Raw genomic sequence first — 14,482 nt, forward strand, 5'->3', positions numbered from 1 at the left:
TATAATTGTTAAATGGTTTAAAATTTAGGGGATAAAAACAGATGAATGCCTCCAATGAATGGATTCAAAATAATACCACTTAGATACTGATGTACTCTGTCACATGTTTCCAGCAGATTTCCATTGTGAAACCTTTCTGGTAATGGGTGAAATCTGTTGAAAACCCAATAAGATGAGGCTCAGCAAGAGCTATTGTGGTATTTATGTTCAATTTGGATGACAACTCCTATAGACACTATGGATTAGAGGAAGGGACACCAGTTTAATCCACTGTTGTTTAAAAAGCAATTATTTATGCCCCTCCTTAGTTTCTTTAGTCTGGCTACTTCATCTTAATTGAACATTGTTCTCATTCTTTGCTCCTATAAATTTGAATCCTTCATATAAGGCTGAATTACAATCTCTGCATTTGGTTTATTAAGGTAGGGAAAACCACCTCTGTGTCTGAGAACAGGGAAGGGAAAAAATTGCAGGGAAAGGGCTCAAGTTTTGGAATAGTAGCTGTAGAGATCAACACTAGGAGGTAACAAAATTTTGTTAAAAAGATTGTCAAGCTCTGCTCAGGGCTGAAATGTATATGTGGTCAGAAGAAACAGAAGGAATCATCAACTGAATCTAAGCCTCAAAATTTAAACTCAAAATGAAGAAAGTCCCCAGGTAGTGTGAAAGAGGAAGTGAGTAGGACCTCATAGGGCTTGTAGTTTCCTTTGTGTTTGCTAAGGGTATAACATTAATTGATTTCAAAGAAATTAAATAAAAGGCTTTTCTTAATAAAAGATTCTCAGGGAAAAGTTCACCTCAAGAGTAATATTTAGCCAAAATCATTCATAAATAATGGGTTCTCCTTTGTTTCTTTAGCTCTCAATCAACTGTTGTCATGTCTATTGTTTGCTTCTTTTTTTTTTTTTTTTAAAGATTTATTTATTTGAGAGAGAGTGAGAGAGTTAGCAGGGGGTTGCGGGGGAGGGGAGAGGGAGAGAGAGAATCTCAAGCAGACTCCCTGCTGAACACAGAGCCCAACATGGGGCTCAATCTCATGATCCTGAAATCATGACCTGAGCCAAAATCAAGAGTCACTCAACCAACCGAGCCACCCAGACACCCCTCTGTTGGTTGCTTCTTAGGGCAATGATCTTTAGTACTGAAATTTAGTCTAAAATGAGACAGTCATTATCATTCAGTAACTACTTAATAGTGACACAATGTGGACAATGAAGCATCCTGGACCCACACTTCAAACTCCAGTGTGACACTGTAACTTTCTACACTTCCTGTTGCATCAGAGTAGATTTCAACCAGAAGGGCCCAGGAAACTGAAATCATCAGAGGAGCGCTTTCTGAAAGTTACTTGGGAGCAGGACATAGTGTGGACTGAGACTGGTGAAGACACACTGTATAATAGTCTAATTACGAGGGTACCACTGGCTGGGCAGTAGTGGCGATGATGAAAAAGAAATGTTAGTTAAAAAAAAAAAAGTTATGTGAGGAGTCTGAAGAACTGATATATTTAATGCGGGCATTGGAGATAAGGAAGATGTGAAACATGATACAGGTAGAACCTAATATGTGATAATGATGGTCCCATTGGTAGGAGGAGAACCTGGATTTCATAGAAAGGTGTTGGAGTAACATAAAGGAGATTAGACTGTGTTGTTGATTATATTCTACTCCCTTCAGGTTTTCCTTTTGTGTTGCAATGGCAACAAACAGGACAATGGATGTAACATGGATATCTTAAGATTGCATATATTTGTCACCATAGCAGTCAGAGAAATGACAGGCATGAGTCGTACTCAAGATGTGCTAAGTTTCCAGGTTATACGTACTCTTTTTTATCCATCAACTTTAACTTTCCTCATATTATCTCACTTTCTGACCTCTTACACACCTTTCAACTCTGTAACGATAACAAAACAAAACTATTATCATCCTTACGATACATCTCATATATATCTGAAATCTCCTAGTGTCTTACTAAGATATATTATCATAAACTGAGAAACATATTTATGTGGATCCAATACAATAAATTTTTACCAAGGAACCTAACAGCAAAACATTCTTGAGTATACATAACTTTTTCCAAGGAACTTATCAATTCCTGCCCAGTTTCATATGTTTTTCTAAATGTCTTATGTCCCTATATATAGAAGTCTACATCTACATCTTTTCACTTCCTACTCTCCCGATCACTATATCCTAACACCTGAGTAATATTTAGCTGGCATTTGTAATGCTAGGATTAAATTATAGGAGAGAAGTCAGAAGTATAGTTTTGAGATTTATTTGCATAGTGATCTGAGTCACTTGGAAAGATAATGAACAGAGAAGAGAGGAGATTAGTGCCCAGAGAAAAGAAGAAAGTCAAGGATGGAACCTTGAGGAACCGCCCATATTTTGTGTTATTGAAGAGAGGAAAAAGCCCTGCAAAGGGAAGAGAGGCAAAACAAAGAGATGAAGGAATTACCAATGTATTCTAATGTTGTAGATAAGAAAGGTGTTTCAAAAGGTGGTGTATGTTCAAAAAATGTAAATTTTCTCTTTCTGAGCATGCAAGATAGGCCCTGAGAAAGATCATTGATAACGTCTGATAAAGCAGTTTTAGTAGAGTGTTGTGGGAGAAAATCAAATTGAAAAGGGTTAAGGAGGAATGGTTGATAAACAATTAGAGGCATCAGTTTGATAGTTTGTAAAAACTCATAGATCAGCTAGAGAAACCTCACAGACCACATTAATGAGCTCTTTTATCACAGAGAATAATTTGAAACTTTTCATACCACATTAGTCAGGAAACAGGATTTTACTTTATTTCTATCAACTTATTGTACAAGTTACGGGAAGCTATTTTAACTACTTCCACTTTCTTACCTAAATTTAGCCTCAATACCCAGTTGAAGTGATATTAGGATGATGTTTATGCACCAGTGGAAAAAAGGGGCATTTGATTACCATTTAATGGTTATTTAATATTTCCATTAAATTTATAACAAAATATATTTTCTACATATTTGAAAGACTTTTACATAAATATTAACTAACCAAAAAATCTTTGATCAGATGGTGAGAACAGATTTTTTACTTTAGAAAATATGCTCATTTTCAGGTTACTATGAAAAATACTCTCTCAGATAAGACATATTCCCTGCTTACAAGGATCTCATAAACAACTAAGAATATAAAGTTGGACGACTAAATGTGTATTATTACAGGCAGAATGAGTTTGTCCCATTCCCTAGTCCGTGGGGTTTCTATGAATATCCTTGTGCAGGCTCTATTCTACGTTTAGTAAATGGTGTGGGAATTTCTTACCTAAGAATTGTATAAGCCCAATTGTAAAAGATAAAGCAATTCTTAAGCTTTTGCTAGCACTCAGTATTGCCAAAAAAGGCCATTAAGTGCTGATGGTTCTACTACTTAAAAGGGTAACTGTGGTGAGTCTCACATTTCTTACACACTAAAAAGAATCTTGGCATGGGTTAGAAGCAGGAGGATGTACTAAGTGGGTACTGACACAATTCACATCACAATGAAAGCAATTTCTCCACTGTGAATGGAGTATTCAGAGTAGGTAATGTTGTTTTGTGAAAACGTTCCTCTTTCTTTAATAGGACTCTGGGTGTATTATTACTGAAGATTGATATATGTCCTCAGATGGTATACATGGATAGGTGTGTAAGTATGTGTGTGTAAGCCTGTGTGTGCATGTGTGTGTGTTCACTCGGTACAATACTTGGTGACCAGGAAGAATGAGAAGGCATGTACCACTGACTGAGAGACATTGGCCTCTCAATGACCATTCTGGAACGCTCTTCTGTAGTCCACTTACTCCCAATCATGGTATTATTACATATTTACCAATCTAGATTTTGAGAATTATATTACTACAAATTATCATGCTCAGTTTGCATTGCTGAGAGAGAGGACAAGAAGACATATTTACCTTCTGAACTTAAAGACTATTACTCCTTCCCTACAATCTCTCTTGAAAATGGGTCAGCAGAAGGGTAATTTTAAAAAGGCTTCACTGTTTTTATACTACCATTCCCTTAATTCCCCACAAAAATCACCAAAGCGTATATAGAAGTAACCACCTTTAGTAACTTCTTGGTGGCTAATTAAAGAAGTCACAATGTAGGAAGTTTAAAATCATTAACAAAATATGACATTACCCAGTTTCCAAAAAACTTAGGGTTTCACATGATGTCTCCTCACAGGTTTAAGAAAATGGTTTTCCTGTCTCAAAATCGTTTGTTTTATCTCTCTTCTTTTCAAATAAAGAGATAAGAACACATAGAGATGCATCAAGAAACAATTGTGTCTATCAATAAAGAAGGAAATACTTTGCATGCCAAGGAAGCTAAACATTCTCTTTTCTATCTTTTGTTCTATATATGAATGCTACAATTAAACTATGTTCTCAATAGGGAGATAGTATAAAAAAAAGTGCTTCCGGGATTTAGCTTTTAAAGCTACATTGCCTAGACTTTCATTCTACCCTAATTCTTTCATGGCTCAGATATGTGGTCTTGTACATGTTATTAATTCTCTGTATCTGTTTTCACATCAACAAAATTGGAATAATAACAGTATGTACCTCAGAAGTTGTTTAGAGATTGATATGAATTCATGTATGAAAAACATTTAGAATATAAATTCCTTATAAATATTTGCTCTTATCATTTTCTTAAATATAGGCATAGAAGAGGAATTGTCCTTTGATCTATGGATCCTTAGTATTATCTATGTTCTTAAGTAAATGCCTTAGTAGAGTCATATATTTATCTACTTTGGAAGAGTTTCTATGCAATGAGAATTGTGGTTCTGTGGAAATTTGGACATGCAAGGAAATCTATCCCTAAAATTATAGGCTTTTGGGGAGGAAATCCTCCCCACCCCCCAATTTTATCCATAGTTGTTTAGCCATCTGGCTCTCCTTTTAAAAATTGATTTTGGCCATTTAATTTTTTTCTGGGAAATTGTGCATTTCATCACTGTATTAGTTTGCAGAGGCTGCCATAACAAAGTAGCACAAACTGGGTGGTTTAAACAATAGAATTGTTTGCCTCACAGTTCTGGTAGGTTAGAAATCGGAATCAATGGGGCTGGTTCCTTCTGAGGGCCATGAGGGAAGCATCTGTCCCAGGTCTCTCTCCTTGACTTGTAGATGGCTGCCTTCTCCCTGAGTCTCTTCATGTCATCTTTCCTCTATGCTTATCTCCTCTTCCTGTGGCATTCTACTTGTTAGGACACTAGTCATATTCAATTAGGGGTCCAGCCTACCCAGCTTTGGCATCAATTTAACTAATTACATTTGCAATAACCCTATATCCAAATAAGTTCACATTATGAAATACTGGGGTTTCATAACATATGATTTTTGTGGGGATAAAATTTAACCCACAGCAATTAGTAATGTCAAATATTTTCTTATTGTGTTTTAAATAGTATTTTAGTATTAAAAATTCTTCCTTATTTTTTATTTCTCCTCAATTTATTTAATACATTTGTAATCATTTTCTCATAGAGTATTTCAAAAGTATACATTAATAGGGAGAATAGTATAAGGAACTGTCATGTACCTATCACCCACTATCAACAATTATCAACTAATGACCAATCTTTTTTAAAAATTTTTGAGTGTAGTTGAAACAAAATGTTACTTTGGTGTCAGGTGTACTGCGTAGTGATTCCACAAGTTTGTACATTATGCTATGCTTACTACAAGTATAGCTACCATCTGTCACCATATAACCCTGTTATAGTATCATTGGGCTATATTCCTTATGCTGTGCCTTTTGTTCCCGAGACTTAGCAACTCGTGGCCAATCTTGTTATATCTACACTTCTGCCGTCTCCAGTCATATGCATTTTTGAAGTAAATCCCAGATATTATATTATTTTATCTGATAATGGGTTTACATCTCTAAAAAATTAAGAACTTTAAAAAACAGCCACAATACTAATATTATACTTAAAAAATAAACAAAAATCTCTATATATCATCAACTATGTAGTCAATTAAAATTTCACCAAATGCCTGGAAAAAAGCTCCCCCCCCCCATTTCCTCCATCCTTCCCTCTCTTCCTTCCTTTCTCTAGTTCAGGAGTCAGCAAACTTTTTTTATGTAAAGGACCAGAAAATAAACATTTCAGGGGCGCCTGGGTGGTGCAGTCATTAAGCGTCTGCCTTCAGCTCAGGGTGTGATCCCAGCGTTCTGGGATCGAGCCCCACATCAGGCTTCTCCGCTAGGAGCCTGCTTCTTCCTCTCCCACTCCCCCTGCTTGTGTTCCCTCTCTTGCTGGCTGTCTCTCTCTGTCAAATAAATAAATAAAATCTTTTAAAAAAAATTTAAAAAAAAGAAAATAAACATTTCAGGGTTCGTTGGCCACATACAGTTTTCATTGTATATATTATTTTGTTTACTGTTAAAAACATTTAAAAGTATAAAAGCGACTGTAAAAACAGGTCACAGGCTAGATTTGACCTACGAGCTACAGTTTGCTGACTTTTGTATAGTTTGCTGTTTGAACTGGCATTAAGATCTATGTTGTATTGGTTTGAGATTAGATATGCATGAGATTTATTTGAGTAAATGCCAGTGAGAGAAAATAGGAAAGAAACCAGGACTGTCTCAGAGCACCACCAGATTGCAATGCAGTTCTGACTGCTGTGGAGGGAAAGAGAAAAGTGGGGAAGATTGGGTAGAAGAGTCCCAGACCGCAGTGCAGTTCTAAGGAAGTTTGACAAGATGTATGGAGGTCCCCAAGCCAAAGTAGTTCATTGAAGGGTCCCAAGACTACCAGGAATGAGCATCTCTTAATATCCATGCCACAGTTAGTCACTGGCTGGGAATAGCTTATGGGAGGCATAGTCTTAAGACAAATGAAGTGATAAATGCCAGAGCCCAGAGCTGGGGATATCAGTCAGGTTGTTCCCTGCAGTTGGAGTTCAGTGAAGTGCATGGAGACCACCATGCACTGCAATTGTTTGATGACTCCTAATTTTCTGTTTATCTGTTATAAATCTCTCTCTCTTTCACACAGAAAATTATTTGTTGAAGAAATTAATTATTTGGACTGTGGAATTTATCATACTGGGAATTGGTGATTATATCCCATTGGGTTACTTAACATGTGTGCTGTTGCCAGCTAGGCCCTAAAATTGATAATTATACCTAGACATTAGTTCTCAACTTAAAGATTTAATCCTATTCAGTTAAAATTTGGGGGAGGAATACTTTATGTGTGATGTTATGATATCAGCATACATTGATGATGTACAAAGTGCTCATGATGTCTGTGCATCTTACAGGCTTAATTCAGCCCTCATTTCAGTTACTGATACAGCAGATATATCCAGGAGAAATTCAATTTATTGAATTTCAATTTATTGACCCTCCCTGAAGATACAGGGCAAGTGAGTGGGAGGTGCAGAGGGGCTAAACTCCTAAGGATGGGTATTGAGGCCCAAATTCTCCTACCTTTTTAAAAAATATTATTTAATTTAAATTTAATTAACATTTAGTATATTATTAGTTTCACAGGTATAATTCAGTGATTCATCAGTTGCATATAAAGCCCAATGCTAATTACATCACGTGCCTTCCTTAATGCCCCATCTACCTCCCCAACTCCCCTCCAGCAACTCTGTTTCTTTCCTATAGTTGAGTCTCTTATGGTTTGTCTCCCTTTCTGATTTCATCTGATTTTATTTTTCCCTCATTTCCCCTTGATCCTCTGTTTTGTTTCTTAAATTCACATATGAGTGAAATCACATGATAATTATCTTTCTCTGATTGACTTATTTCACATAGCATAATGCTCTCTGTTCCATTCACATCCTTGCAAATGATAAGATTTCATTTTTTTTGATGGCTTAGTAATAATCCATTGTATATGCATATACCACCTCTTCTTTATCTATTCATCTGTTGATGGATATCTCAGCTCTTTCCACAGTTTGACTTTTTTGGACATTGCTGCTATAAGCACTGGGGTGCAGGTGCCCCTTTGGATGACTACATTTGTATCCTTTGGGTAAATACCTAGTAGTGTAATTGCTGGGTCATAGGGTAGGGTCTATTTTTAGCTTTTTGAGGAACCTCCATACTATTTTCCAGAGTGGCTGTAGCAGCTTTCATTGCCACCAATAGTTTAAGAGGGTTCCCCTTTCTCCACATCCTCGCCAACAGCTATTGTTTCCTGACTTGTTAATTTTAGCCATTCTGAGTGGTGTAAGGTGGCATCTCATCATGGGTTTGATTTGTATTTCCCTGATGCCAAATGATGTATCTGTTGACCATTTGTATGTCTTCTTTGGGGAAATGTCTATTCATGTCTTCTGCACATTTTTTGATGGGATTATTTGTTTTTTAGATGCTGAATTTGTAAGTTCTTAATAGATCGTGGATATTAATCCTTTATCTGATAAGACATTTGCAAATATCTTCTCCCATTCTGTAGGTTGTCCTTTGGTTTTGTCTACTGTTTCCTTTGCTGTGCAAAAGCTTTTTATCTTGACGAAGTCCCAATAGTTCATTTTTGCTTTTGTTTCCCTTGTGTGACATTGTCTTAACTATAAAGTCACTGTTTCTTAGATTGTCTCTGTTCCTTTCTGGTCTTTGTTACTTTTGGACTCTCTCTTCACTTAAAGGATCCCCTTTATTTCTTGCAGGGCTGGCTTAGTGATCACAATTTCTTTAGTTTCTATTTGTCCTGGAAGCTTTATCTCTCCTTCTATTCTGAATGGCAGACTTGCTGTGTAAAGTATTCTTGGCTGCATATTTTTCTAATATAGCACCCTGAATATATCACACCATTCATTTCTGGCCTGCCAGGTCTCTGTGGACAGGTCTACTGCAAGCCTTATGTTTAACCCTGTAGGTTAAGGACCTCTTTTCCTAAGCCACTTTCAGAATGTTCTCTTTATCTCTGAAATTTGCAAGCTTGACTATTACTTGTCTAGATGTTGACCTATTTTTATTGATTTTGAAGGGGGTTCTCTGTGCCTCTGAACTTGAATGCCTGTTTCCTTCCCCAGATTAGGGAATTCTCAGCTATAATTTGTTCAAATAATCCTTCTGTCCCTCTCTATCTTTCCTCTTCCTTTGGGACCCCAATTATTCTAATATTGTTTTGCTTTATGATATCACTGATCTCTCGAATCTTTCCCCCATGATCCAGTGGTTATTTACCTTTTTCTCAGATTCCTTATTTTCCATCATATTGTCTTCTATATCACTGACTCTCTATTCTGCCTTGTTTATCCTAGCAGTTAGAACCTCCCTTTTTTATTGCATCTCAGAAATAACATTTTTTATTTCAACCTGATTTAGACTTTGGTTCTTTTATTTCTCCAGTAAGGGATTCTTTAGTGTCTTCTATGGTTTTTTCAAGCCCAGCCAATATCTTTATAATTGTTGTTTTGAATTCTAGTTCTGACATCTTACTTATATCCATGTTCATTAGATCCTTGGCTGTAAGTTCTGCTTCTTATTCTTCTTTTTGGGGTGAGTTCTTCCATCTTGTCATTATGTCCAGAAAAGAATAGATGAAGTCAGGTAAAATACAAATATAGCAACAACACCACCAGAAAAATATACACTACACAAATCAGAAGAGAACAGAAACCAAAAAGAAAAGAAAAAGAAAAAAACTGAGAATAAAATCGAGCAAGAAACAGAACATAACAGAACAATAAACTGGATCCTGAGTGTATTTTGGTCTGTTTGTTAGAAGAAACTAGATCCCAAAATAGACAAGAAAGAAAACCTCATATATATATATATATATATATATATATATATATGTATATATATATATATACACACAAAAATGTATAAGTGTAAAATGAAGTTTAAAAAGCAATTTAAAAGTGTAAAGGTATAAAAATGGAATTTTAAAAAACTTAAAAAATAATTGATAAGAAAATAATTGAAAAGGAATATATAATATAAAATTGAAGGACTAAAGAATAATAATTATGCCAGAAAAATATACACCACACTAATCAGAAGAGAACAGAAATCAATCAGATAAGAAAAGGAAAAAAAAAAAAAGGAGAATAAAATCAGACAAGAAGTTGAACAGAACAGAACAATAATCTAGATCCTGGGTGTATTTTGGTCTTTTTGTTAGAAGAAACTAGATCCCAAAATAGGCAAGAAAGAAAACCTTACATATATATACAAAAATGTAGTTGAATACAATGAAAGGGAGCCAAAAATGAAATATATATATAAACTGCAAGTGTAAAAATGAAAATTTAAAAAGACTTAAAAAATAATTGATAAGACAAGAAAATAATTGGACTCCATCAGCAGTCCCTGCCAGGATTGTGCTGCCCCAGCTACCAATGTGCCCCACAGCCACCACTGCCTTTTGGAATGGCCGATAGGGGACCTGCCGATGGCCTGAGATAGAAGGTACAGCAGAAGATTGAGAAACAGTAGGACGCAGACCTGGAGCAGATCCTGATCCGGTGAGTCACCACCCAGTGCCACAAGCATGTGGGCCCGCCCCAGCCTGGGCAGGAGAACTTCCAGATTTGGCTTAAGGATGGCACAGTGCTGTGTGAGCTCATCAACGGGCTGTGCCCCAAGGGACAAGCCTCAGTGAAGAAGATCCAGGCCTCCACTATGGCCTTCAAGCAGCTGGAGAAGATCTCTGTTCCCTCAGGAGGCCTAGCACTATGGCCTCAACACCCACTGACATCTTCCAAACTGTGGACCTCTGGGAAGGAAAGAACATGCCATGTATGCAGCAGATGCTGATGAACCTGGGTGGACTGGCAGTGGCCCAGGAGGATGGGCTTTTTTCTGGGGATCCCAACTGGTTTCCTAAGAAGTCCAAGGAGAACCCTCAGAACTTCTCGGACAACCAGCTGCAAGAGGGCAAGAACATCATTGGGTTGCAGATGGGCACGAACCGCAGGTCATCCCAGGCCAGCCTGACCACCAGATCCTCTGATCCTACCCCAGCCCTGTTCCTGCCCTCCCATAAATGGTTAATATATATATATATTTTTTTAGCAGTGACGTTCCCTGGGAGCCCCTGGGGCTTTCAGACTTCCCTCAGCCAGGGGTGGGGGCCTGGCCTGCCTCCTCTGGGGGTACTGGATGGCAGGCTCTCCCCAAGTTCTTACTAATACAGTCCCTTCTTTAAACCCCTCCCAAAAAAGAAAAGAAAAGAATTGAAAAGGATAACAAAATATAAAACTGAAGGACTAAAGAATAATGACTATACCAGAAAAATACACACTACACAGTCAGAAGAGAACAGAAACCAAACAGAAAAGAAAAGGGAAAGTATGGGAGTAAAATGGAAATAAAAATCAAACAAGTAAGTGATCAGAACAGAACAATAAACTAGATCCTGGGTGTATTTTGGTGTGCTTGTTAAACTAGATCCCAAAATAGGTCAGAAAGAAAAACTTACATATATACAAAAATAAAGTTGAATACAATGAAAGGAAGCCAAAAATGGAAAAAAAACATTATATAAACGGTAAGTGAAAAAAAAAGAAAATTTAAAAAGACTTTAAAAAAAATTTGATAAAGTAAGAAAACAGCTGAAAAGGATAATAAAATATAAAACTGAAGGATTAAAGAAAAATAAGAAAAAAACCACGAATGCTTCTTTCCCCAAAAGCTGGAGTTTTATAGTTTTGTATGATTGGTAAACTTGGTAGTTGCCCAAGTTCCTGGGGTCTTCTAGGGGAGGGGCCTGTTTCACTAATTCTCTGGTGTCTTTGCTGGGGAGGAATTGCACCGCCCTCACCAGGGCACTGGGCTAAGCGTAAGCAGCTCCGGATTTGGAGGGGGCGGGGGCTGAAAATGGCGGCGCCCCAATCTCTATCCCAGGAGCTAGGAGATCACGTCCCCCACTCTTCACTGACCCCTCACAGAAAAGCAGTCAGTTGCTCTTGTCTCTCTTGTTTTGGACTGAACTCTATGTTCACCCAATCTGTGACCCCGCACTTTTATCTCAGGCACGAGACCCCCGTTATGAGTCTCCAAACTTTACGGACTCTTGTGGCGTATACCCGGGCTGATCCTCTCAGGTAGGGAAGGAGGTCTCACTGCAGTTCTGCCTTTTCCTGGGCCTCTGCTCAGAGAGCTTTCCCCTGACCAAGCAGGGGTTTCCGGTTTATGGCAACACGCAGCAGAAAGAAGCACCTGGTCTCGCTGTTTGCAACCAGCTTTCCAGCTCCAATGCCTGGGAACTCTGACGCATTCAGGCACCCCGGTTCTTTATGTGACCCCAGGGATCCTGAGACCATGCTGTCCCACCTGGGATTCTGCCTCCTGAACACCTTTCAGGTAAACTTCTGAAAGTTCCGATTTTGCACTCTGCTGTTTGTAACACTTTCCAGTAGCCGGTTTACGAAGGCTCTCTACCCCTCTGGTTTATCTTCTGATGTATCCCCTCAGACTCACATCTCTCTATCTCCTACGTTGCAAAAAGTGGTCACTTTTCTAACTGTAAAATAGTAGCAATTATTTTCTCAGATCTCCGGCTGATTTTGCAGGTATTCAGAATGATTTGATAACTATCTAGCTATTTCCAGGGACCAGACAAAACTAAGATCCCCTATTCTTCCACCTTCTTGGAAGGTCTCAAATTCTCCTATCTTTTGCTAGTGGGAGCTTGTTCAAGTTGGTTAGTAGGTCATTTTTGAAAACAATTTTTAAAATCAAACTTATTGAGATATTATTTGTATGCAAGATTATGCTCACATTTTACTTACTCAGTTTGACGAACTTGGACAATTGTAAAAATCCATGTACCAACTACCCCTGGCAAGATACAGTGCATTCCTTTTTTATTTTCCACTCATATACAGTTTTTCTTTTACTTATTTATTTATTCTTAAACGTACAGTGTTATATTAGTTTCAGGTGTACAACATAGTGATTCTGTTGGGAAAAATAAGAATCAGACCAGCAAGAGACCAAGTAACACACAAAGAAGTAGGAGAACTCAGATTTATTTTACGCCTTGGACCCAGATGAGCTCGTGCTCCAAATTCTGGGCCCCAGGCAACAGGGTTACAGGTTTTTTATAGGGGCTTCAAGCAGCCAGGCTCCAAGGCCTATGCTGACCTCTGGTAGGTGGGTTTGAACTGGGGGGTGGAGGCTGCTTTAGGCGGGAACAGTAGTGCAGGGAGCCTGTGGCTGGAAGCCTGTTTACAGAAGAAGAAACGGCTGGTTATCTCTCGCTCCCAGTAGGGCTTCTGGTTATCTCTAGCTCATTGTTAGTAACTTTCCAACTTCTGGGGCCTCCTGGCCTGGGCTTGCTCTGGGCAGTTTCCGTCTTCAATTCAACAATTCTATACATTACTTAGTGCTCATCACAATAGATGTACTCAATCCCCTTTATCTATTTCACCCATCTCCCAACCTACCTCTGGTAACTACCAGTTTTTCCCTATATTTAAAAGTCTGGTTTTTTGTTTTTGGTTTTTTTTTGGTCTCTTTTTTTTCTTTGTTCACTTGTTTTGTTTCTTAAGTTCCATATATGAGTGAAATCGTATGGTACTTGTCTTCCTCTGACTGACTTCATTTAGCACTATATTCTCTAGGTCCATCCATGTTGTTGCAAATGGCAAGATTTCGTTACATTTTATAGCTGAGTCATAGTCCATTGTGCGTGTGTGTGCGCACACGCGCGGGCTCTTTATTCATTCATCTGTGGATGGACAGGTGGGTTGCTTCCATATTTTGGCTATTGTAAATAATGCTGCAATAAACATAGGGGTGTATGTTTCTAGTCAAATTAGTGTTTTTGTATTCTTCGGGTAAATACCCAGTAGTAGAACTTCTGGATCATATGGTAATTCTATTTTTAAATTTTTGAGGAACCTCCTTACTGTTTTCCACAGTGACTCTATCATTTTGCATTCCCACCAGCAGTGCACAAGGGTTCCTTTTTTTCCGTATCTTTGCAACACATGTTGTTCCTTGTGTTTTTGATGTTAGCCTTTCTGACAGGTGTGAGATGATATCTCATTGTGGTTTGGGTTTGCATTTCTCTGATGATGAATAATGTTGAGCATATTTTCATGTGTCTTTTGACCATCTGTATGACTTCTTTGGAGAAATATCTGTTCATGTCTTTTGCCCATGTTAATTGGATTATTTGTATATTATTTGTATATTTTGGATACTACCCCTTATTGGATATATCATTTACAAATATCTTCTCCCATTCAGTAGGTTGTCTTTTTGTTCTGTTCATATTTTCCTTTGCTGTGCAAAAACTTTAATTCTGTTGTACTCCCAATAGTTTATTTTTGCTTTTATTTCCTTTGCCTCAGGAAACATATCTAGAAAAATGTTGCTATAGCCCATGCAGAGAAATTACTGTTTATGCTCTCTTCTGGGGTTTTTATAATTTCAGATCTCATATTTAGGTTCTTAATCCATTTTGAGTTATTTCTGTGTATGGTGTATGAAAGTGGTCCAGTTTCATTCTTTTGCAT

General features: G+C 37.7%; 1 pseudogene; it reads left to right on the top strand.

Moving 5' to 3' along the window:
- The first annotated feature begins 5,164 nt into the window (after window positions 1-5,164).
- Window positions 5,165-12,065, top strand: LOC113266194 (transgelin-2-like; annotated as a pseudogene).
- Window positions 12,066-14,482: the final 2,417 nt, after the last annotated feature.

Source organism: Ursus arctos, unplaced genomic scaffold (assembly GCF_023065955.2).
Source record: "Ursus arctos isolate Adak ecotype North America unplaced genomic scaffold, UrsArc2.0 scaffold_3, whole genome shotgun sequence".
Classification (NCBI taxonomy): Eukaryota; Metazoa; Chordata; class Mammalia; order Carnivora; family Ursidae; genus Ursus; species Ursus arctos.